Consider the following 25,001-nt stretch of genomic DNA (forward strand, 5'->3'; position numbering starts at 1 on the left):
GTGCCGCGGAGAAGGGAAATCCAGAGTGCAGCGAGGAGCTGGACGTGGCTTACGTGCAGTAAGGAGAAGGTGAACCTAGGCACTGCCTCTTCAATCTGGCCGCCTCTGCTCTGGTAGCAACTTTTGCAAGTCGGCAGAGGGAGCCGCGAGTATGTAGAACGGAGGGCAGCGAGACGCCGTGTGTTATGCGCCTTTTCAGGGCTGCTGCCAGGGTGCTACTTTAAGAACGCCTTTTTCTTCCTCGCGTCCTTCTCGCTTCGCTCTAGCTGCATGGAGTACAGCACAGCGAAGGAGTGAGGAAGGGCTCTGCCCCAGCTTTTGCCCCGGCCTGCCTGTGCTGCGCCTTTAGCTGCACACGAGAACAACGGCATTTCTTACCCGCAAGGTAAAAAAGGCTTTAGTGTAGCCTTAGGAATGGCAAGTGCCTAGGCATTAAGTTGAGCGACCACGTATGAGGGAGTCTTTAGAGGTTTCCTCCCCCATGGCGCAGGTGTATTCTCATTCTCGTGCTGAACTGAAAAGTCCGGGCATGGCAAGACTGGCCTGCCTTGTGCAGAGACGAACACAAATGTGGGGCTATGATCCTCTGTGTTCGGAGCTCTGCTTCCGGGTGTGTGGGCCTCCATGAGCCCGCAGCAGCCGCCGAGGACAGTGTGGATTGTGGATGAGTCTGGGCTGGCCCCCCGCCCCCCCGTTGGTCTGACAGCGGCAGAAGTGGCGTAGGAGCGGCATCGCCTGAGGGCCCCATGGGGGGCGGGAAGAGAGCCGGGAGTGACTCCGAGCGACACCGGAAGCGATATCCATAGGGCCCGGAAGGCCAGCGTTGCCATCGAGTTTGGCCGGTAGGAGGCGTCTAAGGTGCTTTGAAAGGTGGAGCTTCTTTGCTCTAGGACAGTCTGGGAGAGCTGAGGGTGTCCAATCTGGAGAACAGAAGGCTCCAGGGAGATCTTCGAGCCCTTTGCAGTGCCTGCTGGGGCTCCAAGATAGCTGGGGAGGGACTTTGGAAAAGGTTCTGGACTCGCAGGACAAGGGGGAATAGCTTCAAACTGCCAGAGGGCTGGGATAGATGGGATATTGGAAAGGAATTCTTCCTTGGGTGGGTGCTGAGGCACATGTTGCTCAAAGAGGCTGTGTAGGAGCCCCATGGCAGGAAGCGTCCAGGGCCAGGCTGGAGCGGACATGGAGCAACCTGGACTAGTGGAAAAGTGTCCCTGCCCGTGTCAGGATGTGGGAAGAAGATAATTTGTCTCTAAGGTCGCTTCCAGTCCAAACCATTCTGGGATTCTAGGATTCATGGAAGGCCCTTTTCCAAGTGAAGTGTTGTATCTCTTGGCTCCCAGCTTGTAGTTGCCAGTTCTTCTGGAAGCAGGCGTGGCGAAGCAGCTGTGATGAGCCATGGGTTCTCAATAGGACGAGTGTGATATATTTGCAGAGAGGAAGGCTGCAGACAGATCTTCAAGGTCCAGGTAAAACAAGCAAAGGATTGAATAGAAGCCAAAGATTGGTTGTGTTAGTCAGTTTGCTGGCTGTTGAAATGGCCCCAGGTAATTTTCAACATTTCTAATTTGGATTTGTTTGAGTAAAAAATGAATGTGTTACCTCCAGCGTAGGCTCTCCAATGCATCTCCATGTGCTCCCATCTCTTTGTTGTATATCGGGTTCTATTAACTGAAGACAGAATCATAACACAGTAGTAAAACATTTAGAGGTGTAGTTAGCCAGCTTCAGGAGTTTTCAACTCAGCTGTTGACTTTTCTGGTAACTGTAGGCAAGGCAACACAATCCAGTTACTCCACTTTTCCTCTCTGAGGAAAAGATGATCTTTTTTTTTTTTTTTTTCTCATTTTGAAAATAGCCTTGAATGAAGAGAGTTATGCACGTGGCATGTAGGATTCATTATTTTACCTTTCTCTTCTGTTGTCTTTCGCGTACTAGTCTTTTTAAAATTTTTTTGTCTCTGTTCTCCATTCAGTAGGTTTGAAAGAATTCTAATTGTTGAGATGATGGTTCTTTGAAGGCTCACTTAGCCCACCTTTTGGGTGAAGGAAAGAAGAAGACAAGGTCCTCTAGGAAGAGTAAAAAGCATACTTTCAAGAGACATTCAGAGATGTCTGCTGATGCCACGCAATTACCGTGTAATCAGCAGAAATGTGTTGGAAAAACACCCATCAGTGACTTCACAAGAAAGCCACACTCAAGACAGGTAAAGAACAGAAGCATAAAACCCCAAAGGTATGAAATGGACAGATTTTCATTGGGAATGAACAACTCCTGAATTCTTGGTTCTAGAACTAGGGGCTTGTAATAAATAGACTGTCTCCTTGCCAAACGTAAACTTGGTGTCATGAACTGCTCACTGCCCGTTGAAGTGCAGGGCTAGTAGACTAATATTTGCCATGGCAGGCATATTGTATGGCTTTCCTGTTAAAAAGAAATTGGTTTTGCTCATAGCAATCTAGATATGTACCCAGTCTGACACCTATTTTTTAGGCTATATTTCCAAGTAAATGGCTTCCACGATGATGCAGTAAGTTTATGTCATGAACAGGAATGAAGTGATTGCATGCATCCTTTTTTACCCTAAGCCAGCTGCTGAGTAATGAGACAGAGACTCTCACTGACGCCAAGGAGTGCCCGTGCTTTTGGGAAAAGCACTGGGCAGATAAAGCCTATTTCCACATTTCTTGCTAGCGTCTCCTTCAAAGTTCATGGGTTTGTGCATCTTTTAGAGCTGTTCTAGATGTTCTTTGTAGTTTACATGTACTAAATGTAGCAGGTATTGCTTTCATGCCGTCCTACTAGATTTGAAGTTGGGATCTACTCAGGCTTCAATGTCTCAGAAGAAGCAACGTCGATTCTTTGAATTCTACTCTTGAACGTGAGAATGCTACTTATGTAGTTAATGAATTAATTAAATCGAATTCACTTGAATGGAAAAATTGTCTTGTTCATGTAGATTTTAACTTGGGAAATTGATATTTGAGTTCTACTTTTCATTGTTGTTGCTTTTCTGTATTGTTTGATTGCACAGATAGCAGATGTACTGACCAAGTATTGTGTGAAACTGGAGGAAATGTCCTTCCTCTTGGCAGCTGATGTTCACAAGCTCATTAACGCTAAGGCCATGGTAAATGTTTTACCTGGGGCAAGATAGCAGTCTGAATATTCCTAGAATGTCTTTCTTTCCCCAGATGAAATTCATTTTTTCTGCCTATCAATCACTGAAATATAGAAGAAATTTCTACTTGACGGGGTATTGGTTATCATTTGTGTTTTTTTCTCCCCTCATTTTCTGTAGAAGAGACAATTTTTGGTTTGTTTTTGCATGTTGTATGCTGCTTCTACTTCTGGTTTTGTTTTTTAATACACAGAATATAAACGGAGCACTGCTGGATAATGAGAGGGCAACTGCCAAGCTACTCTTGAATCGAATGAAATCAGAGCTTGAGAAAGAAAAATGGCATCAACTGAAATGGCAAGGGACTGGAAGCTCATGCAAAAGAAGTGTGGAGTTCAGAGTTTCAGGTCAGAAATTTGGCAGTCTTCTTTTGGACAATGAGCAACACCAAGAGGCTAGTGTTCACTTTTGGTTTCTGTTAAAGTAATACTTGATCATTTTTTCTTTCTACGTGATACCACGTATGATATCACATATATCATGTGATTCCATTCTACATATCTACTTTCCATCCTGCAGAGAATTTATGGCAAGTGAAGAAATACAGAATCCCCCAACTGTGAATATGGAAATGGAAAAGTTGATAAAGGAGCAGATGGTACTCAGTGAAGAGAGACTGAAGGTTTTGCAATATATCGGGTATGGCAAAAGAGGGTATAGCATAAAGGAAAACAATTGTTGCTGGAGTTAATGAAGGACTTGGCTACAAAATGCACTTTGCTTCCTGTCAATGTGTGATTGCTAAATGCAGCAGTAAGGCAGGGTCTACATCTATTTCTGTACAGCTCTTTTGAATGGAAAAAATGCATTCTTGATTTTCAGTGCCCCAGCTACACTTAATAGGTGGCGATCAGGCTCTAAAAATGGAGGAATGCAGAAGTAAATCTCGAAACATAGCAGAAATGGGCAAAGAGGGGTGGAGAGCTAGAACTTGGTGTTTTTGTCAAGGCATATTTTTCTCCATGGCGTGGGATTTTATTTGCGGAATAAATGAAGAGAGGAGTCTGGATAGAAATCTAACGTTGCTACGTTTGAATATCCATCCTGAACACAAGACACATTGGTGTGGGTGCAATGCATTACGATCTTTACAGGGAGGTTTTTTACGGTGGATGTAGGAACCAGGTAGATGACAGTTAGTTCCTTATCGGGCAGTAAACAGTTGGCCTTGAACAACAACAATCTCAGGTTTATTTTCATTGCCAAGATGGCTGTAAATAAAAGAACGCCCAGTAGTATGGATATTCGGATTCATAATTTTATATTTGAAGTACTGACTGGTTTGTATTTTAGGATACCTGACTCTTGTTTCCTGCTTTGATAGCACCCTGTTGCCTCCAACACGTGCCAAATCTGATGGAAACGAATGGTGCAGAACTCTGGAGAATTGAAACAAAAGTCTAGGTAGGTCGGGAAATCCTAAGAACAGTCTGGAATTCAAGCAATATTTTCTTTTCTCCTGGGCAACGATGAGGCAGACGGTTGCTTTGAGAGTGCATGTTTGCTCTATTCTTTGTTCCGTGTGTTGCCACATACCTTCTCAGTTGCTTGGAGGTGGCAGTAAGAGCCAAAGAAGCTGCCTGTGGCATGGCTTTCCTTTGGCCAGTACAAACACCTGTGCATGGGGAGATCTAGCAGGAACTGGCTCGGTTAGAATGAATCTGGGGGAAATCAAATGTTAATTTTGACGTGGATCCCTTCTCAGTCATACAAAAATACTCCTTTTTAACTCCTGGAGAAGAAGAGGGGAAGTATGAGAAGAAGAGGGGAAGTATTGGAGATACTTCCTTTCTCTGTGTCCTTGCAGCATGCCTTCCCGCTCTGTGTCTGCCTTCTCTTGCTCCAGAGCATATCCAGTTGGGATGTTTGTAGCCTGTATGGTAGCAAAGAAGTTGGTAGCGATTGTTAAGTACCTTGCTACTTTGAAGCATAATGAGAAACAGCTGTGTATGAAAATGTCTTGATTTCTTTGGCTGGTAATGTCTGGTGTCTGTAGGCACTGCTGGCATCTGTTCCGTGTGCTGAGATTCAGCACATGGCCTCTGTCATGTTTCCATGTCACACTGCACTGTGAAAGATGGGAATTTTGACTGTGGTCTGTTCCGTATCATTCAGACAGCCCTAATGTGGAGTGCGTGGAGAAAATGAGCATCCAGTATGAGCTGGTCGAGGGCAAATGTCAGGAGAAAGGGCAGATGTGCAAGTTGAGTGCCACAGCTTTTGGCTGTGATAGCCGTGGTCCAATGTGTCATTAGAGAGAGTAAAGATGCACCAGACAGTGAGATAACAAGTGGAATTCCTTTTTAACCTCCGCCTTACTCTGTTCAAAAAGTAAGCCATCCGTTTGGTTTCACAGTAGTAGTTGGTATTTGTGCTTGAAATGTGGAAAAGCCGTAACAAATGCCAGTAATGAAGGGAGTGCTGTCCTACATGAATGTGGAAGATGCAAGGAGCCTCAGCCCTTGTGCTAAATCTGTCTTATCTTGGGAAAGAAATTCCACCTCTGCCTCAATTTCTCCCTTTGTGTCCAACCAGATGGTATTGTTTAGTAATCTAATATGGCATGTGGGAGGCTGAATCTATCTCTGTCCATCACAAGAAAAGAAACACTACGTTTAGCCAGGCTCTCTGAAAGCCACACAGTATTTCTTCTGTGCATGTCAATAATTTGTTCTTCTTTTCCTTCAGATGACCCTGTTGGATGTGAACATTTGCACAGCAGAAGATGCTGAAGTTGTGCACTCCAACATGCTTCAGATGACTGAGAAACGAAAATGTAGGTTTGAAGAAGAAGTGGAGCACGTGGATGTACGTTTCTTTTATTTGATGACATATATCTTCATCACTCCTTGGGATGAGTCTGTTCTTGCTGTGCTCCCACCTGCAATGCCTTCTGCGTGGTAGGCTATTGATGTCACCTTAGAAAGAGGTCCATAGTGTGACAAAACACTCCAGAGAAACAGTTTGGTGTGGAAGAGTTTCATGTGGAAGTGTTCATAATTCTTGTGTTTATTATTTGTAATAGAAATAGATTGTATTTTTATGATCATTTCTATCTGAAATACATAGGATAGCGATGAATGACGTATGGCCCAGTCTGCTTAAGATCAGACTTCAGGAAGAGCTGGAAATGATCTCCCAAATGTCTTCCAATCTTTTCTATACATAAAAAAAGTCGGGCAGTTGTTTCTAAAGGGATAAATTATAGAATGTGATTTGGTGCTTTATGGTGCCAGAATAAACAGAAGTTTTGAGAATCCGCATTCTTACCAGTTTACTTGGAGACTGATTTTTTTTTACTCTCCAGATAGAAGACGCCATGTTGGATACCAGTCGTAAAATTCCAGGCAGCCTTTTATCATGTTACATATCCTCTTACTCATTCATTTCACCTTCCAGCAGTTTAGAAAGAACTTGTTCACTTGAATGTTTTTCTTTGGAGTGATTTGAAGGAGACGGCTAAATGGCCATAATCCAGGTAGAAACATAAAAACAAGGGTGTGCTATAAAGACAGGACTTCTTAACGCAAAGAGCCCTCTGAAATTCAAAATACCTGCTATAAAATTAAAAATGTAATCTTTGACTTTTAGATGGGAATTTCTCCTCTTCAGTTTCATTCTGTCAGGTGCATTTTTGCTAACTGCTTGATTCACGCTGAATGGACAGTCCTGTCTTATTGTTGGTATGGCAACAGCGATAGAGATCACTGCTGCTTTCTGTAGAAAGTGGCTGCAAGTTGCTATGACGAGATCTTGTGCAGGTCTAGAGTCTGATTGGATGTGAGGTTCTCATTGTTTCAGAACACCAACTTGGGGTGGCAGTGTCAGAGGTGTTCATTATCTAGGAAGATTTTCATAGGCGATGAGTTTTGCTGAGGTAGCTTTCTCTTCTGGGTGTAGAAGATATGTGCATAATTAACTTCCTTGAATCCTAAAGAGCTGGGGAGATTTTAGTATCTACGAAACCATTTTTACTAGCTTTTTTATGTGGCCTTAGATGATGAAAGTGATCTGGATACAATCTTAGAAAAAAGGCAAACGGTGAGCTGTGAGGAAGAGCTGAAGGAGTATTTGGAGAACACCCTTTCTTCTTGAGATCAACTTAGAACAAGGTATGAATTTGGTATGTTTTGTAAACTTAAAAGGTAGAGCATCTTTGAACATTGGTTGTACTACTTAGGCCTTGTTTTAATGCTGTTGTGTGAAGGTATGGAAAAAGAGTGCTTTTCACTTCATGTAAGAATATAGAATAATGTCCCTACTGAACAAGGTTAAGGCAAATAATGCCCACGGTTTAGGAATGGGACAAAGGAAGACTGCTATCATTCAAAAACCATAGCACATCAGTATTACTGTGCATACCATCACATCCATGCCTTATTCAGAAGGTAAAAGTAGTAGTGCAGATTCTTGGATCACCGGAATCAGAAGTTGGTCTGCACCATCATCTCTTCACTCATAGATTTGATCTCATTCAAAGTTCTAGGAACTCAGACGTTTAAGACAGCCAAGCACCGGCAACTTTAAAAACCATCTAAAAATGGGTACAATACCGCTCTCCTTCCTGAAGATCTTAGCAGCAGCTCTGAAGCCGTAGAGGAAGCAGCACTGTTCACACAGCCAGGAGGTCTTTCCTACCTGCTCGATCAGAGGCACATTAGAAGAGCAGTGTGGACCTGAGGGGCAGATGCACATACCTTCACACACCTCGCAGTGGGACTGTGGTTAGAGCTGGAGGTTTGATACTCTTCCTAATAATTTGAGCCGTTAAAACAAAGCCAGAGGTAACAGACCAAGTGAAAATACAATGCCAGGTTGCGGAAAGAGAATGTTACCTATCTGAACTCGTACAAAAATTCCCCATCATTCTCTTTGTTTAGGAGACCAAGCCAATGTCCGTGTAAATGAAAACAAGTGTGAATATTGATTTTTCTTGAATCAAGACTCAGCTTTATGTCCAAGTCAAAGGCAAATAAACCAGAAAGGCTCCGCTGAGCACAGTGCAGAACTAACATGGAAGACAGTCATTTGACCTCTTATGTAAGCAGTGTTGGTGTGGTTCCCCATCCAAAAGGAAGGATGTCAAATGCTTCTTTGGAAATATTTTAACTTCTCTGCGTTTCTTTCTTTGTAATGAACTAATCTCTAACAAGCCAGGACGTGATTGTGTTCAGTAGAAACAGATCAATGGCAACATTTAGCCTAAAGGTTTTATGAGATTGATCAGGAAGTTCGATTTCGATTTAAAGGCACTGTAGTCATATTTAATTTTATTTCTCTCCGCACTTGAGTCTCTTAAACAGGGACCTTCAATTGGACAGGAACGGGACACTGAAGCAAATTGTAATGGATGACGTAATGGCTTACCCAGAAGCATTTTGTGGGAATTGATTTCTTCTAGGTATCCATCAGCCAGCATTTTAGTGTGAAGGGAATCTTCAAACAGGTAAAACAAAAATTCCCGTTGGTTTCAAACCTGACTGCTATATTAATTTTTCACTTTGGAGAAAATTTTCATGACCTTTAAAATTCAGACTGTATCAAGTATTGTTTCAGCCATTGAAGAAAGTGCTTTTGATGGAGATAGGAGAGGGAAACCAAAACATTTCTCAGAGCCACACTTTGAGCTCTGTCCTTGTTACAAACGGCACTTGAGCAAATGCATTTGCCTTTGGAACAGAAAACGACAAGGTAACAGGCTTATCATTACGGATTTGAGTGTTCCAGGTTCTTTAGGTAGTAAGTGATCTATTCAAGATGATCTCTTCCTGAAATAGATCCATTTTGAGAAGGGATATGGATTTCTTAGAAGAAGGCAAATCCCTATGTTAAAACGGTGTGGTGGGTGTTTTTTGTTGTTGTTGTTTTGCAAGTTTTAGAACTTGCAAGGCACAATCGACTTCATAGTTGGAGATGCAGATAAGACCACGACATTCCAAACAGGTGTTTCTTTTTGGTTGTTTTTCAATCTGTCTATCTTTGGATTGTAACCAGTAGAACTGTGCTTGAACTGGAAAGAAGTAGCGGAGGTTTCAGAAGTGGAGCATGCGGTGGAACAGTAAGCTGAGAGCATTGTGCAAGGAGAGGAAAGAGGGGAAAATGGTAAGAGTTTCCTGAGTCGGAAGGGACCCCTAGGGATCGTCAAAGTCCAACTCCTGGCCCTGCACAGACACTCCAACAGTCCCACCCTCTGCATCCCTGAGAGCATTGGCCAAACGCTCCTGGATCTCTGGCAGCCTTGGGGCTGTGCCCATTGCCTGGAGAACCTATTCAGTGCCCGACCAGCCTCTGAGGAAAAAAACCTTTCCCTGATAGCCAGCCTAATCGTCCCCTGACACAGCTCCTGGCATTCCCTTGGCTCCTGTCCCTGGTCGCAGAGAGCAGAGAGCAAAGCTGTCCCTGTGCTGCCCTTGGGAGGAGCTGAGAGGTCCCAAGTGAGGTGTGAGCTCAGTGTCCTCTCTGCAGCTGAACCAAATGCCCTGAGCCACTCTTTGTATGGCTTTCCCTCCAGCCTCTTCGCTATCCCTGTGTCCCTCCTTTGGACATTTCTCCAATAGCCTGAGGTCTTTCTGACGCTGTGGCATCCAAAATTGCCCCCAGGGCTTGAAGAGAGCGCAGTCCCAGCCCAGAGCAGAGCGGGACAATCGCCTCTCTCGAGCGAGCGGTGCCAGAAGATAGGGACAGTTGTCAAAAAATCAGCTGGAGAAAGAAATCTAACAGAGAAACGGGTGATCTTGGCACAGGAAATGGAAGAAGCAGAGGAAGAAGAAGATGAGGAGAGGATTCCTTGTAAAAGTGAAGAAAATGAGCATGCAGAACAGGGACTAAGCATTATGCAGGTAAGTGAGCAAGAGAATAAGTTTGAAAGTGAAGGCAGTTTTGTCCAAAAGAAGGAGGAATAGGAAGTCTTTTTGCTGAGAATGAATAGAAAGTTTTTTTGCATTTAGTTTGTATACGAAGCGCACAGGGCTCTAGATCCTTTTGTGGGAAAATGGAGTGTGTAAAGTTGCCAATCATTTTGGAGCGAATTTGGAGGTTTTTGGGGTCCCAGGTGAATTTTGGGTTGAATTCTGGGGATTTGGGAGTGCCCAGGTGAATTGGGGGGGGCGGGGCGGGGCGGGGATTTGGGGAGATCCAGGTGAGTTTTGAGGGGTCCCAGGTTGATTTTGGGGGAGAATTTGTGGAATTTTGGGGGATCCCGGGTAGCGAGGTTTGGGGTGAATTTGTGGAATGTGGGGAGTCCCAGTTGAATTTTAGGGGGAATTTGTGGAATTCTAGGGATCTTAGGGGAATTTTGGGGTGAATTTGGTGAATTTTAGGGTATACGTGTGAATTTTAGGGTTCTCAGGTGAGTTTTGGGAATGCCAGACGTATTTTGGGGTGAATTCTGTCGATTTTGGGGTATCCAGGTGAGCATTTGGAAGTCGTGGGAGAATTTTGGGATGAATTTGGGGGGATGCAGGTGGATTTTCCGGGGAATTTTGGTGATTTTTGGGAGTCCCAGATGGGTCTGGGAGTGAATTTGGTGGATTTGGGGGTATCTGGGAGGGTTTTGAGGGGGATTGGAGACATTTTGGAGTGAATTTGGGAGGTGTTGGGGGGACTGGGTCTTGGGGGTGATTTGAGGGGTTTTGGGGGTTGCAGGTGGGATTTTGGGGTGAAGCCCTGGGATTTGGGGGTCCCCCGTGAATTTTGGGGTGAATTTGTGGGCTTTTGGGAGTTGCCAGGTGAGTGCTGAGCGTCCCAGGGGGGACTTCGGGGTGAATTTTGGGGATTTGGGGTTTCCCAGGTGAATTTCTGAGGTGGAAAGGTTCAAAAAGGGTTTTTTTTGAAAACAAGTTAAAGCCAGAAGGTTATTGAAAATTAATAGATGTGATGCAAGTAGGTAATATGCAGACAATACACAGCGAGACAAATCATGGGAAAAATACAGTGGTAACACATGAGTGTGTGAGGATGGGATCAGTATAGCTAAGGCTCAGTTGAAGCTGAATTTGGAAAAGCATGCCAAAACTAAGAATAATAAAGGCACCTACGGGTATTTCAGTGGGAAAAGGAAGATGAAAAGAAACCTATCACACCTCCCCTATTCCCCCCCCCCACCCCCATAAGCCAGACAGGACTAGTGACAACAGACAAGGAGAAGGCTGAGGTACTCAACAAGTGTTGGTCTCAATTTTTACTGCCAGTCACTATTTCCACATCTCTCAGGTTATTGGACTGGTGGACTTGATTCTAACCCATAGTAGCAGGTCAGCTTTCAGACCACTTGAGGAACCTGAGCATGCAAGACCATGGGACCCACCCAGAGGCATGTCAGGGCCCTGAGAGAACTGGCAGCTGTAGTTGCTAAGGTGCTTTCTCCATCATATTTGAGAAATCAAGGTAACCAGCTGAAGTCTCCAGACACTGTGTTGTATTGACTCCAGTCCTCTTGGTCTTTTTTGTAAATCTTAGAGCTCTGAGTCAATTTCTGCAGAGGATTCCCAATGCAGTTTCAAAAATGGAATCTTTGTTACTGGTCCTCATGTTGATCTTGGATATTTCCATTTTCTGCACTCCTTTATTTTCGAAACATTTGTAATGACTGAAAAGAAAGCTGAGACGAGGCATTATGCTCTTTCCAGTGATAGAAATGGACCAGTATTCTTTTCAGACAAATATATTTTTGCTGTGTCTAAGCACATGTGCATACCTGTGTTTGATTTATGTGTCCAGGTTTTGGCAATGGGGCAGCCACAGGGCCGTCCTGAGACAATGGCCCAGGTGCTGCCCTGTCCCGCTTTCTTCCAACTGGCTCCACTTCAGGATGTCCTCCCTGCTGAGAGAAGAGGCTGGGACAGCACCTTTAGAAATGTGACTTTCTGGGGTTTTTTTTGTTTTGTTTTGTTTTGTTATTTTTAAAGTTACTAAAAACCTTCACCCTGATTTTTTGTGTTGGGTTTGGGGTTTTTTTTCAGTTTTGGGTGGGTTTTTTGGTGGGCTTTTTTGGGGGCTTTTTTTGTCTCTTTGGGGATTATTGGTTGGGGGGTTCTGTGTGTTTGTTTGGTCTGCTTTTTTTGTTTGTTTGTTTGTTTGTTTGTTTATTACGGTTTTGTAGAGTTTTTTAAGCAAATTGATTGGAAAACTGAATAGTCCTCCACTATAGTCTCCTGGATTCACCTGAGACTCTTCCTAGGCATCTCCCTGATCCTTTTTGCAATGAGTCTCACATCATTCTCCTGAAGAAACTGTCTGCTTATGGTTTGCATGGGTGGGCTGTTTGCTGGGTGACAAACTGGGTGATGGCCAGGCCCACAGAGTGGTGGGAAATAGAGTTCATCCAGCTGGTCCCCAAGGCTCAGTCTTGGGCCCAGTCCTGTTTAATATCTTGCTCAGTGTTCTGGACAAGGGCATAGAGTACACGCCCAGGAAGTTCACAGATGATGCAAAATTGGCTGGTAGTGTTTTTTTCTTCTGGAGGACAGCAGGCTCTGCTTCTTCTTCCTCCTGTTCTGAGGTCGCTGCTCCCTCTTCATCCCTCATTAAGTGTGCTGATTTTGTCACTTGGATGAGAAAACAAACAATTTTAGCAACAATACTAGTGGCAGGGTACAAGAAAGGAAGAGTTCACACGAATCCCCCCCCGCCCAACAACAGACAATACCTGATGGCTCCTCTGCCCAGCTTACTGACTACACCGGAACCCATTGTCCCCCAAAGATACTCCCTTCTCCCTGCCCCCAGCCATGATGTGAGATGGAATAGAATAACTAAGATTAAGATTCTCCCTATGGAACTCCATCATACTTCGATTCTGGGAAAAAAAATTTCTTGAAGTTCTATCATTTCAGATCATTTGAATTTGAATTTGCATACTAAAAAGTCTAGCCAGAAACTCATGACAATATTAATAGCCCATTCTAGAATGTCCGAGATGATAGACACTTCTTTCAAGAGAATGTGATACCTCACGTGACTTCTCCAGAATTTAAATGAACAGCGGGAGTAGTCTACAAGATTCTTGCTGCCATCTGGATTTCCTGGTATTTGGCTGGTCTATGTAAACCAACCAGCTATTCAGCAGAGGGAATATTAGTGTGATACTTGATGGTATGTGAGATGGAACACAGTAATTTATGGCTTTTTGCATAGTGATGAAGCTGTAAAGAAAGCTCCGTAATGCTCAGACAAGGAGGCTGCTGGACTTCAAGCAGCAAAGGCCCAAAACGAACCAGTGAAAAGGTGTCATTGAAAAAAAAAAAAAAAAAAAGCCAGGTGGGGAGCAAAGTGATACTTAAGGGCAGTTTACTGAAAGAGGGAATCTAGTGAAAAAAAAAGTCCAAGAGTGAAGGAATAACAGAGAAAATGAAACTAAGGAAGGAAATCAATCTCAGCTAATCATTTCAGAAGCTAACAAGTTGTCATTGCAATGATGCATAAAGTGAGAAAAAATAAATATGTCTGCGCCAAAATCTGAAATATGAACTTTATTGCATTCTGTCTTCCACGGAATCATACAACAGTCTGTGATTAAAGATCATCTAGTCCAACTTCCTTGCCAGGTAGATCTTACAGTAGATCAAATTGCTCAAGACTAGCCAAACTGATAAGGAGCACTCTCAATGATGGGGCATCCACAACTTCTCTGGAACACCCGTTTGAGTGTCTCACCAGCTTCATTGTAGAAAAGTTTTTCCTTTTAGCCAATCTAAACCTAGTCTCAGTTTGAAAGCATGGCCCCTTATCCTGTCTCTGCAAACTTTCCTAAAAAGTCTTTCTCCATTTGTCTTATACCCTCTTTACATATTCAAAGGCCACAATACTGTCTCTCCAGAAACCTCTCTTCTCCAGGCTAAAAGATCCTACTTTTCACAAGAACCAGGTCATAAACTGAGATGGAAGACATCTCAGGAGATCAGATCATCCAACAGCTCAGCGTAAGAATAGCTCTGAAGTCAGATCAACTAGCTTAGGGCTGTGTCTGTTTGAATTTTGAAAATTAGCAGGACTTGAAATGCTTCAAGGAAGAGAACTCGGGGTGGCTCCAGAAACAGCCTGAGAAACTCGAGCAAACTCGAAACCTCAGAAACTACCACTGCTTTCTCTCCCTCAGCCCAAGCAGTCCCAAAGAAGAAGTGTTCCCAGCAGGCTGGGATAGCACACATATACACTACATATACGTGACAGGCATCGCCAGCAGCCACATCCTGCTCCTTTCTGTGGCTGGCAAGAGTGAGACTGGATGTTTACATGTGGGCAACCTGGGTCCCTCCAGCAGCTCACACACTCAGCCTGCCCAGTGACCCCACTGAATTCCAGTATTAGCAGTGTGCCAAGGCCACAGCACTATTCCGCTTGCTGGCACAGACCATCACACGCCTCCTAAATCAGTCAGGACTCCCCTGGTCCCACAGCCAGCACCCCACTTGCCCTCCGCCAGGCCACTGCCATTGTTCACCAACTTCTCCACTTTGATCTTTGCTGGTGCTCTCAACACTGGCACACCCAGATGTTCTGCAGCTGTTGTCTCCTGGTGGAAAGGACTTGTAAAGCCATGTTTCCTAACAGGACTTCCACAACCTTTCAAAGCAACCTTTACTGAGGTATGAACAATCTCATTCAAATGTCAACATTTCTTTTCCCGTATGTGAAATCAGAATTTCCTTCTTCCGGGCATGCCCAAAACAAGGCACAAACTACATTGTGCCTTCTGTTTCACATGCTGACTCGTTTGTAAACAATGCTAGGAGAATACCTGTTTTGATCCAAGCTAATCTCTGGCCCTTATAGTGCTTTCGGTAGTTAGTTTTGCTTTGCTATTTACTTGATGTCCCATTGAATTGTTGAATCATAAACAGACTATCTGTCTGTATAGCAGCATAGCAGTGATGAATACATGCAAGAGAAGGAGCAAGGTGATTGTTTGCTAGACTCTTCCTAGAAACTGAGAAATCTGTTACTTAATGCTGACCACAGCAGATGGAGGAAGCATCCTACATGATGTCAAAGCAATGAAGCTGTAATCACTTTTATGATTACAGTCAAGGCACTGCTTTTGCCACTATAAGTGGAGTGCAGGGAATCTTAAAAGACGACACTCTAACTGTTGTCCATGCTCACTGAGAAAATAATGCTTTTACAGCAGAGCAGGTCTCACCGCAGCTAAATCATGGCTTCAACTGTACACCGCCTTCAAAAACGCCCACAAAAATACAAATGAAAGGATTTGGAACTCAAGGGAATCTCGGATTGTGACATCAGCTCACTTTGGATTCTTTCCAAATTCTCAGTTCCATTTTCTTCCCAGCCAATTATCCCACCTAACCTGAGATGTAATTTATGGATATCCAACACATCTAGTTACCTTAGAATTAGATTGCCACTAGGCAAAAAGACAGAAACAAGCAGTTAAGTTCAGACTGAAACCAAGGGTGTTTAGAACAGCAATACTTGGACGTAACTATTCTTGATCAAACCAAAACTTTTAGGACTTACCCATGTATTTTTGGAGGTGGAAAAAGTCCCTAGGGAGTTCACACTCAGTGCCTGGAGAGGCGCTCTCGCTGGTCTTTCAAGGACCGATTCGTCACAGCAGAGGCAGCAGAGCACAAGATGGCCGACGAGAAGGGGCAGTGTAGAATTCTCGGTCTCTCTCTGTCTCCACTCAGTGTAGAACGTCCCTGTCCTGGCACATTTTCGTGTGCGCTATGTCCATCCAGGTCTTCGGTCCTTGCGAAGCTCTATGTACTGCGAGCGCTGCTACTTGCAGCTGAGAAGGACCGCGGAGCTAGCAGCGAATTCGGAGAGCGCTAAGCACGAAGTCAAGAAGCGAGACGTGCCCCTGCAACGCGGTGCTAAGAGCAGCTTCCTCGCGGCGGGGGCGAGCTCCGGCCACAAGACATTCTCGTCCTGGCAACGGATCTCTGTGAAGGGCGTAGGCGAAAAGCTTTCGTTTTCCATTCGAACTGCGAGAGAGGCAGACTGTTACATGGAGCTCTGAGAACAAAGGTGCACGCCCTAGGCTGGCTTGGGCAGAAGAAGCGTTCTCGAGTTCTTGGCTGCCTGCACACTGCTGGGTATGTGGCGCCCTTGCAGCGGCTTCTGGCCGCCGGCAAGTGAAAGCGGAGCAAGGCGTGGGCGAGGGCGGTGAACGAAGCGGCCAAAGCGCCGTGCTTGTGTGCACCACGTTAGAGGCTACTAGGAGAGGAAGGTGGTTGACTCTCGCTTGCCTTCCCAAGTGCCCTTAGCAGTCGGAAGGACCAAGTTGAAGCACTGCTGCTTGTGCTGCTTCTTGGTTCCCTTGCAGCCCGCTCTGAAAGCATTGGCGGTCACGTCTAGGCGCCGAGTTGCACACACACAGCACCACGCTAAGTGCCGCGGAGAAGGGAAATCCAGAGTGCAGCGAGGAGCTGGACGTGGCTTACGTGCAGTAAGGAAAAGGTGAACCTAAGCACTGCCTCTTCAATCTGGCCGCCTCTGCTCTGGTAGCAACTTTTGCGAGTTGGCAAAGGGAGCCGCGAGTATGTAGAACGGAGGGCAGCGAGACGCCGTGTGTTATGCGCCCTTTCAGGGCTGCTGACAAGGGGCTACTTTAAGAACGCCTTCTTCGTCCTCGCGTCCTTCTCGCTTCGCTCTAGCTGCATGGAGTACAGCACAGCGAAGGAGTGAAGACGGGCACTGCCCCAGCTTTTGCCCTGGCGTGCAACGGCTGTGTGCTGCTTTTCCAAGCAGCAAGAGCACTGAGAAGTGAAAGCGATTGTGAAGGAGCTCTTTGGCTGCTCGTGTGCTCTTCGCTGCACTGCACCGCTCGCAAGCGGCTGCGTTCTTCGGCGTCTGCCGTCCGGAGAGAGCTGAAGTGCAGCGGTCAGTTTCAGCTCTGCCCAACAGCGTGCTCTCAGTTCTGCGGACAAGCACGCCCTGTTGCCTTGGCTCCGAGTGCAAAGTCCCTAGCGAGCACTCACTCAGTGCAATGCACCCAGAAAGACGCTCTCGCTCGTCTTTCAAGGAGCGATTCCTAACAGCAGAAGCAGCAGAGGCACAAACTGGATGACGAGAAGGGACAATGTAGAACACGTCTCTGTCCTGGCACATTGTCGTGTGCGATATGTCCCTCCGGGTCTTCGGTCCTTGCGAAGCTCTATGTACTGCGAGCGCTGCTACTTGCAGCTGAGAAGGACCGCGGAGCTAGCAGCGAATTCGGAGAGCGCTAAGCACGAAGTCAAGAAGCGAGACGTGTCCCTGCAACGCGGTGCTAAGAGCAGCTTCCTCGCGGCGGGGGCGAGCTCCGGCCACAAGACATTCTCGTCCTGGCAACGGATCTCTGTGAAGGGCGTAGGCGAAAAGCTTTCGTTTTCCATTCGGACTGCGAGAGAGGCAGACTGTTACACGGAGCTCTGAGAACAAAGGTGCACGCCTTAGGCGTTCTTCGGCAGAAGCAACGTTCTCGAGTTCTTGGCTGCCGGCACAATGCCAGGCTGTGTGGCGACCCTGCAGCGGCTTCTGGCAGCCGGGAATTGAGTGCGGCGCCAGGCGAGGGCGAGGGCCAGGGCGGTGACCGAAGCGGCACTAGTTCCCTGCTTTTGTGCACCACGTTACAGGCTACTAGGAGAGGATGGTGGTTGACTCTCGCTTGCCTTCCCAAGTGCCCTTAGCAGTCGGAAGGAGCAAGCTGAAGCACTGCTGCTTGTGCTGCTCCTTGGATCCCTTGCAGCCCGCTGTGAAAGCATTGGCGGTCACTTCTAGGCGCCGAGTTGCACACAGCACCACGCTAAGTGCCGCGAAGAAGGGAAATCCAGAGTGCAGCGAGGAGCTGGACGTGGTTTACGTGCAGTAAGGAGAAGGTGAACCTAGGCACTGCCTCTTCAATCTGGCCGCCTCTGCTCTGGTAGCAACTTTTGCAAGTCGGCAAAGGGAGCCGCGAGTATGTAGAACGGAGGGCAGCGAGACGCCGAGTGTTATGCGCCCTTTCAGGGCTGCTGCCAGGGGGCTACTTTAAGAACGCCTTGTCCTTCTTCCTCGCGTCCATCTCGCTTCGCTCTAGCTGCATGGAGTACAGCACAGCGAAGGCGTGAGGATGGGCACTGCCCCAGCTTTTGCCCTGGCGTGCAACGGCTGTGTGCTGCTTTTCCAAGCAGGAAAAGCACTGAGAAGTGAAAGCGATTGTGAAGGAGCTCTTTGGCTGCTCGTGTGCTCTTCGCTGCACTGCGCCGCTCGCAAGCGGCTTCGTTCTACGCCTTCTGCAGTCCGGAGAGGGCTGAACTCCAGCGGTCAGTTTCAGCTGTGCCCAACAGCGTGTTCTCAATTCTGCGGGCAAGCACGCCCTGTTGCCTTGGCTCCGAGTGCAAAGTCCGGAGCGAGCACTCAACTCAGTGCAATGCACGCAGAAAGACGCTCTCGCTCGTCTTTTAAGGAGCGATTCCTAACAGCAGAAGCAGCAGAGGCACAAACTGGATGACGAGAAGGGACAATGTAAAACACGTCTCTGTCCTGGCACATTTTCGTGTGCGATACTTCCCTCCGGGTCTTCGGTCCTTGCGAAGCTCTATGTAGTGCGGGCGCTGCTACTTGCAGCTGAGAAGGACCGTGGAGCTAGCGGCGAATTCGGAGAGCGCTAAGCACGAAGTCAAGAAGCGAGACGTGTCCCTGCAACGCCGTGCTAATAGCAGCCTCCTCGCGGCGGGGGCGAGCTCCGGCCACAAGACATTCTCGTCCTGGCAACGGATCTCTGTGAAGGGCGTAGGCGAAAAGCTTTCGTTTTCCATTCGAACTGCGAGAGAGGCAGACTGTTGCACGGAGCTCTGAGAACAAAGGTGCACGCCTTAGGCGTTCTTCGGCAGAAGCAACGTTCTCGAGTTCTTGGCTGCCGGCACAATGCCAGGCTGTGTGGCGCCCCTGCAGCGGCTTCTGGCAGCCGGGAATTGAGTGCGGCGCCAGGCGAGGGCAAGGGCGGTGAACGAAGCGGCACTAGTCCCCTGCTTGTGTGCACCACGTTACAGGCTACTAGGAGAGGATGGTGGTTGACTCTCGCTTGCCTTCCCAAGTGCCCTTAGCAGTCGGAAGGAGCAAGCTGAAGCGCTGCTGCTTGTGCTGCTCCTTGGATCCCTTGCAGCCCGCTGTGAAAGCATTGGCGGTCACTTCTAGGCGCCGAGTTGCACACAGCACCACGCTAAGTGCCGCGAAGAAGGGAAATCCAGAGTGCAGCGAGGAGCTGGACGTGGTTTACGTGCAGTAAGGAGAAGGTGAACCTAGGCACTGCCTCTTCAATCTGGCCGCCTCTGCTCTGGTAGCAACTTTTGCGAGTCGGCAAAGGGAGCCGCGAGTATGTAGAACGGAGGGCAGCGAGACGCCGAGTGTTATGCGCCCTTTCAGGGCTGCTGCCAGGGGGCTATTTTAAGAACGCCTTGTCCTTCTTCCTCGCGTCCATCTCGCTTCGCTCTAGCTGCATGGAGTACAGAACAGCGAAGGCGTGAGGACGGGCACTGCCCCAGCTTTTGCCCTGGCGTGCAACGGCTGTGTGCTGCTTTTCCAAGCAGGAAAAGCACTGAGAAGTGAAAGCGATTGTGAAGGAGCTCTTTGGCTGCTCGTGTGCTCTTCGCTGCACTGCGCCGCTCGCAAGCGGCTTCGTTCTACGCCTTCTGCAGTCCGGAGAGGGCTGAACTCCAGCGGTCAGTTTCAGCTGTGCCCAACAGCGTGTTCTCAATTCTGCGGGCAAGCACGCCCTCTTGCCTGGGCTCCGAGTGCAAAGTCCGGAGCGAGCACTCAACTCAGTGCAATGCACGCAGAAAGACGCTCTCGCTCGTCTTTTAAGGAGCGATTCCTAACAGCAGAAGCAGCAGAGGCACAAACTGGATGACGAGAAGGGACAATGTAAAACACGTCTCTGTCCTGGCACATTTTCGTGTGCGATACTTCCCTCCGGGTCTTCGGTCCTTGCGAAGCTCTATGTAGTGCGAGCGCTGCTACTTGCAGCTGAGAAGGACCGTGGAGCTAGCGGCGAATTCGGAGAGCGCTAAGCACGAAGTCAAGAAGCGAGACGTGTCCCTGCAACGCGGTGCTAATAGCAGCCTCCTCGCGGCGGGGGCGAGCTCCGGCCACAAGACATTCTCGTCGTAGCAACGGATCTCTGTGAAGGGCGTAGGCGAAAAGCTTTCGTTTTCCATTCGAACTGCGAGAGAGGCAGACTGTTACACGGAGCTCTGAGAACAAAGGTGCACGCCCTAGGCTGGCTTGGGCAGAAGCAGCGTTCTCGAGCTCTTGGCTGCCGGCACACTGCTGGGTATGTGGCGCCCTTGCAGCGGCTTCTGGGCGCCGGCAAGTGAAAGCGGAGCAAGGCGTGGGCGAGGGCGAGGGCGGTGAACGAAGCGGCCAAAGCGCCGTGCTTGTGTGCACCACGTTATAGGCTACTAGGAGAGGAAGGTGGTTGACTCTCGCTTGCCTTCCCAAGTGCCCTTAGCAGTCGGAAGGAGCAAGCTGAAGCACTGCTGCTTGTGCTGCTCCTTGGTTCCCTTGCAGCCCGCTGTTAAAGCATTGGCGGTCACTTCTAGGCGCCGAGTTGCACACACACAGCACCACGCTAAGTGCCGCGGAGAAGGGAAATCCAGAGTGCAGCGAGGAGCTGGACGTGGCTTACGTGCAGTAAGGAAAAGGTGAACCTAAGCACTGCCTCTTCAATCTGGCCGCCTCTGCTCTGGTAGCAACTTTTGCGAGTCGGCAAAGGGAGCCGCGAGTATGTAGAATGGAGGGCAGCGAGACGCCGTGTGTTATGCGCCCTTTCAGGGCTGCTGACAAGGGGCTACTTTAAGAACGCCTTCTTCGTCCTCGCGTCCTTCTCGCTTCGCTCTAGCTGCATGGAGTACAGCACAGCGAAGGAGTGAAGACGGGCACTGCCCCAGCTTCTGCCCTGGCGTGCAACGGCTGTGTGCTGCTTTTCCAAGCAGCAAGAGCACTGAGAAGTGAAAGCGATTGTGAAGGAGCTCTTTGGCTGCTCGTGTGCTCTTCGCTGCACTGCGCCGCTCGCAAGCGGCTTCGTTCTTCGGCGTCTGCCGTCCGGAGAGAGCTGAAGTGCAGCGGTCAGTTTCAGCTCTGCCCAACAGCGTGCTCTCAGTTCTGCGGACAAGCACGCCCTGTTGCCTTGGCTCCGAGTGCAAAGTCCCTAGCGAGCACTCACTCAGTGCAATGCACCCAGAAAGACGCTCTCGCTCGTCTTTCAAGGAGCGATTCCTAACAGGAGAAGCAGCAGAGGCACAAACTGGATGACGAGAAGGGACAATGTAGAACACGTCTCTGTCCTGGCACATTGTCGTGTGCGATATGTCCCTCCGGGTCATCGGTCCTTGCGAAGCTCTATGTACTGCGAGCGCTGCTACTTGCAGCTGAGAAGGACCGCGGAGCTAGCAGCGAATTCGGAGAGCGCTAAGCACGAAGTCAAGAAGCGAGACGTGTCCCTGCAACGCGGTGCTAATAGCAGCCTCCTCGCGGCGGGGGCGAGCTCCGGCCACAAGACATTCTCGTCCTGGCAACGGATCTCTGTGAAGGGCGTAGGCGAAAAGCTTTCGTTTTCCATTCGAACTGCGAGAGAGGCAGACTGTTGCACGGAGCTCTGTGAACAAAGGTGCACGCCCTAGGCGGGCTTGGGCAGAAGCAGCGTTCTCGAGCTCTTGGCTGCCGGCACACTGCTGGATATGTGGCGCCCCTGCAGCGGCTTCTGGCAGCCGGGAATTGAAAGCGGAGCCAGGCGAGGGCAAGGGCGGTGAACGAAGTGGCACTTTCCCGTGCTTGTGTGCACCACGTTACAAGTTACTAGGAGAGGAAGGTGGTTAACTCTCGCTTGCATTCCCAAGTGCCCTTAGCAGTCGGAAGGAGCAAGTTGAAGCACTGCTGCTTGTGCTGCTTCTTGGTTCTCTTGCAGCCCGCTGTGAAAGCATTGGCGGTCACTTCTAGGCGCCGAGTTGCACACAGCACCACGCTAAGTGCCGCGAAGAAGGGAAATCCAGAGTGCAGCGAGGAGCTGGACGTGGTTTACGTGCAGTAAGGAGAAGGTGAACCTAAGCACTGCCTCTTCAATCTGGCCGCCTCTGCTCTGGTAGCAACTTTTGCAAGTCGGCAAAGGGAGCCGCGAGTATGTAGAACGGAGGGCAGCGAGACGCCGAGTGTTATGCGCCCTTTCAGGGCTGCTGCCAGGGGGCTACTTTAAGAACGCCTTGTCCTTCTTCCTCGCGTCCATCTCGCTTCGCTCTAGCTGCATGGAGTACAGCACAGCGAAGGCGTGAGGACGGGCACTGCCCCAGCTTTTGCCGTGGCGTGCAACGGCTGTGTGCTGCTTTTCCAAGCAGCAAAAGCATTGAGAAGTGAAAGCGATTGTGAAGGAGCTCTTTGGCTGCTCGTGTGCTCTTCGCTGAACTGCGCCGCTCGCAAGCGGCTTCGTTCTACGCCTTCTGCAGTCCGGAGAGGGCTGAACTCCAGCGGTCAGTTTCAGCTGTGCCCAACAGCGTGTTCTCAATTCTGCGGGCAAGCACGCCCTCTTGCCTGGGCTCCGAGTGCAAAGTCCGGAGCGAGCACTCAACTCAGTGCAATGCACGCAGAAAGACGCTCTCGCTCGTCTTTCAAGGAGCGATTCCTAAGAGCAGAAGCAGCAGAGGCACAATCTGGATGACGAGAAGGGACAATGTAAAACACGTCTCTGTCCTGGCACATTTTCGTGTGCGATACTTCCCTCCGGGTCTTCGGTCCTTGCCAAGCTCTATGTAGTGCGAGCGCTGCTACTTGCAGCTGAGAAGGACCGTGGAGCTAGCGGCGAATTCGGAGAGCGCTAAGCACGAAGTCAAGAAGCGAGACGTGTCCCTGCAACGCGGTGCTAATAGCAGCCTCCTCGCGGCAGGGGCGAGCTCCGGCCACAAGACATTCTCGTCCTGGCAACGGATCTCTGTGAAGGGCGTAGGCGAAAAGCTTTCGTTTTCCATTCGAACTGCGAGAGAGGCAGACTGTTGCACGGAGCTCTGAGAACAAAGGTGCACGCCCTAGGCGGGCTTGGGCAGAAGCAGCGTTCTCGAGCTCTTGGCTGCCGGCACACTGCTGGATATGTGGCGCCCCTGCAGTGGCTTCTGGCAGCCGGGAATTGAAAGCGGAGCCAGGCGAGGGCGAGGGCGGTGAACGAAGTGGCACTTTCCCGTGCTTGTGTGCACCACGTTACAAGTTACTAGGAGAGGAAGGTGGTTGACTCTCTCTTGCATTCCCAAGTGCCCTTAGCAGTCGGAAGGAGCAAGTTGAAGCACTGCTGCTTGTGCTGCTCCTTGGTTCCCTTGCAGCCCGCTGTGAAAGCATTGGCGGTCACTTCTAGGCGCCGAGTTGCACACAGCACCACGGTAAGTGCCTCAGAGAATGGAAATCCAGAGTGCAGCGAGGAGCTGTAGAACGGAGGGCAGCGAGACGCCGAGTGTTATGCGCCCTTTCAGGGCTGCTGCCAGGGGGCTACTTTAAGAACGCCTCGTTCTTCTTCCTCGCGTCCTTCTCGCTTCGCTCTAGCTGCATGGAGTACAGCACAGCGAAGGAGTGAGGACGGGCACTGCCCCGGCTTTTGCCCCGGCCTGCCTGTGCTGCGCCTTTAGCTGCACACCAGAACAACGGCTTTTCTTACCCGCAAGGTAAAAAAGGCTTTAGTGTAGCCTTAGGAATGGCAAGTGCCTAGGCATTAAGTTGAGCGACCACGTATGAGGGCGTCTTTAGATGTTTCCTCCCCCATGGCGTAGGTGTATTCTCATTCTCGTGCTGAACTGAAAAGTCCGGGCATGGCAAGTCTGGCCTGCCTTGTGCAGAGACGAACACAAATGCGGGGCTATGATCCTCTGTGTTCGGAGCTCTGCTTCCGGGTGTGTGGGCCGCCATGAGCCCGCAGCAGCCGCCGAGGACAGTGTGGATTGTGGATGAGGCTGGGCTGGCCCCCCGCCCCCCGCTGGTCTGACAGCGGCAGGAGCTGCGTCGGAGCGGCATCGCCTGAGGGCCCCATGGGGGGCGGGAAGAGAGCCGGGAGTGACTCCGAGCGACACCGGAAGCGATATCCATAGGGCCCGGAAGGCCAGCGTTGCCATCGAGTTTGGCCGGTAGGAGGTGTCTAAGGTGCTTTGAAAGGTGGAGCTTCTTTGCTCTCGGACAGTCTGGGAGAGCTGAGGGTGTCCAATCTGGAGAACAGAAGGCTCCAGGGAGATCTTCGAGCCCCTTGCAGTGCCTGCTGGGGCTCCAAGATAGCTGGGGAGGGACTTTGGAAAAGGGTCTGGACTCGCAGGACAAGGGGGAATAGCTTCAAACTGCCAGAGGGCTGGGGTAGACGGGATATTGGAAAGGAATTCTTCCTTGTGTGGGTGCTGAGGCCTGGCACATGTTGCTCAAAGAGGCTGTGGCTGTGGCTGCCCCATGGCAGGAAGCGTCCAGGGCCAGGCTGGAGCGGACATGGAGCAACCTGGACTAGTGGAAAAGTGTCCCTGCCCGTGTCAGGATGTGGGAAGAAGATAATTTGTCTCTAAGGTCGCTTCCAGTCCAAACCATTCTGGGATTCTAGGATTCATGGAAGGCCCTTTTCCAAGTGAAGTGTTGTATCTCTTGGCTCCCAGCTTGTAGTTGCCAGTTCTTCTGGAAGCAGGCGTGGCGAAGCAGCTGTGATGAGCCATGGGTTCTCAATAGGACGAGTGTGATATATTTGCAGAGAGGAAGGCTGCAGACAGATCTTCAAGGTCCAGGTAAAACAAGCAAAGGATTGAATAAAAGCCAAAGGTTGGTTGTGTTAGTCAGTTTGCTGGCTGTTGAAATGGCCCCGGGTCATTTTCAACATTTCTAATTTGGATTTGTTGGA

General features: G+C 49.0%; 1 long non-coding RNA gene across 1 annotated transcript; it reads left to right on the forward strand.

Annotated features, from left to right (window-relative positions):
- The first annotated feature begins 3,382 nt into the window (after window positions 1-3,382).
- Window positions 3,383-4,582, forward strand: LOC148217973 (uncharacterized). Its single transcript, XR_015800620.1, has 3 exons — window positions 3,383-3,525; window positions 3,698-3,817; window positions 4,503-4,582. It is a non-coding gene; the product is annotated as an uncharacterized LOC148217973 (long non-coding RNA).
- Window positions 4,583-25,001: the final 20,419 nt, after the last annotated feature.

The sequence above is a fragment of the Sturnus vulgaris genome, unplaced genomic scaffold, assembly GCF_052056855.1.
Source record: "Sturnus vulgaris isolate bStuVul1 unplaced genomic scaffold, bStuVul1.hap1 Scaffold_195, whole genome shotgun sequence".
In the NCBI taxonomy this organism is placed as follows: domain Eukaryota; kingdom Metazoa; phylum Chordata; class Aves; order Passeriformes; family Sturnidae; genus Sturnus; species Sturnus vulgaris.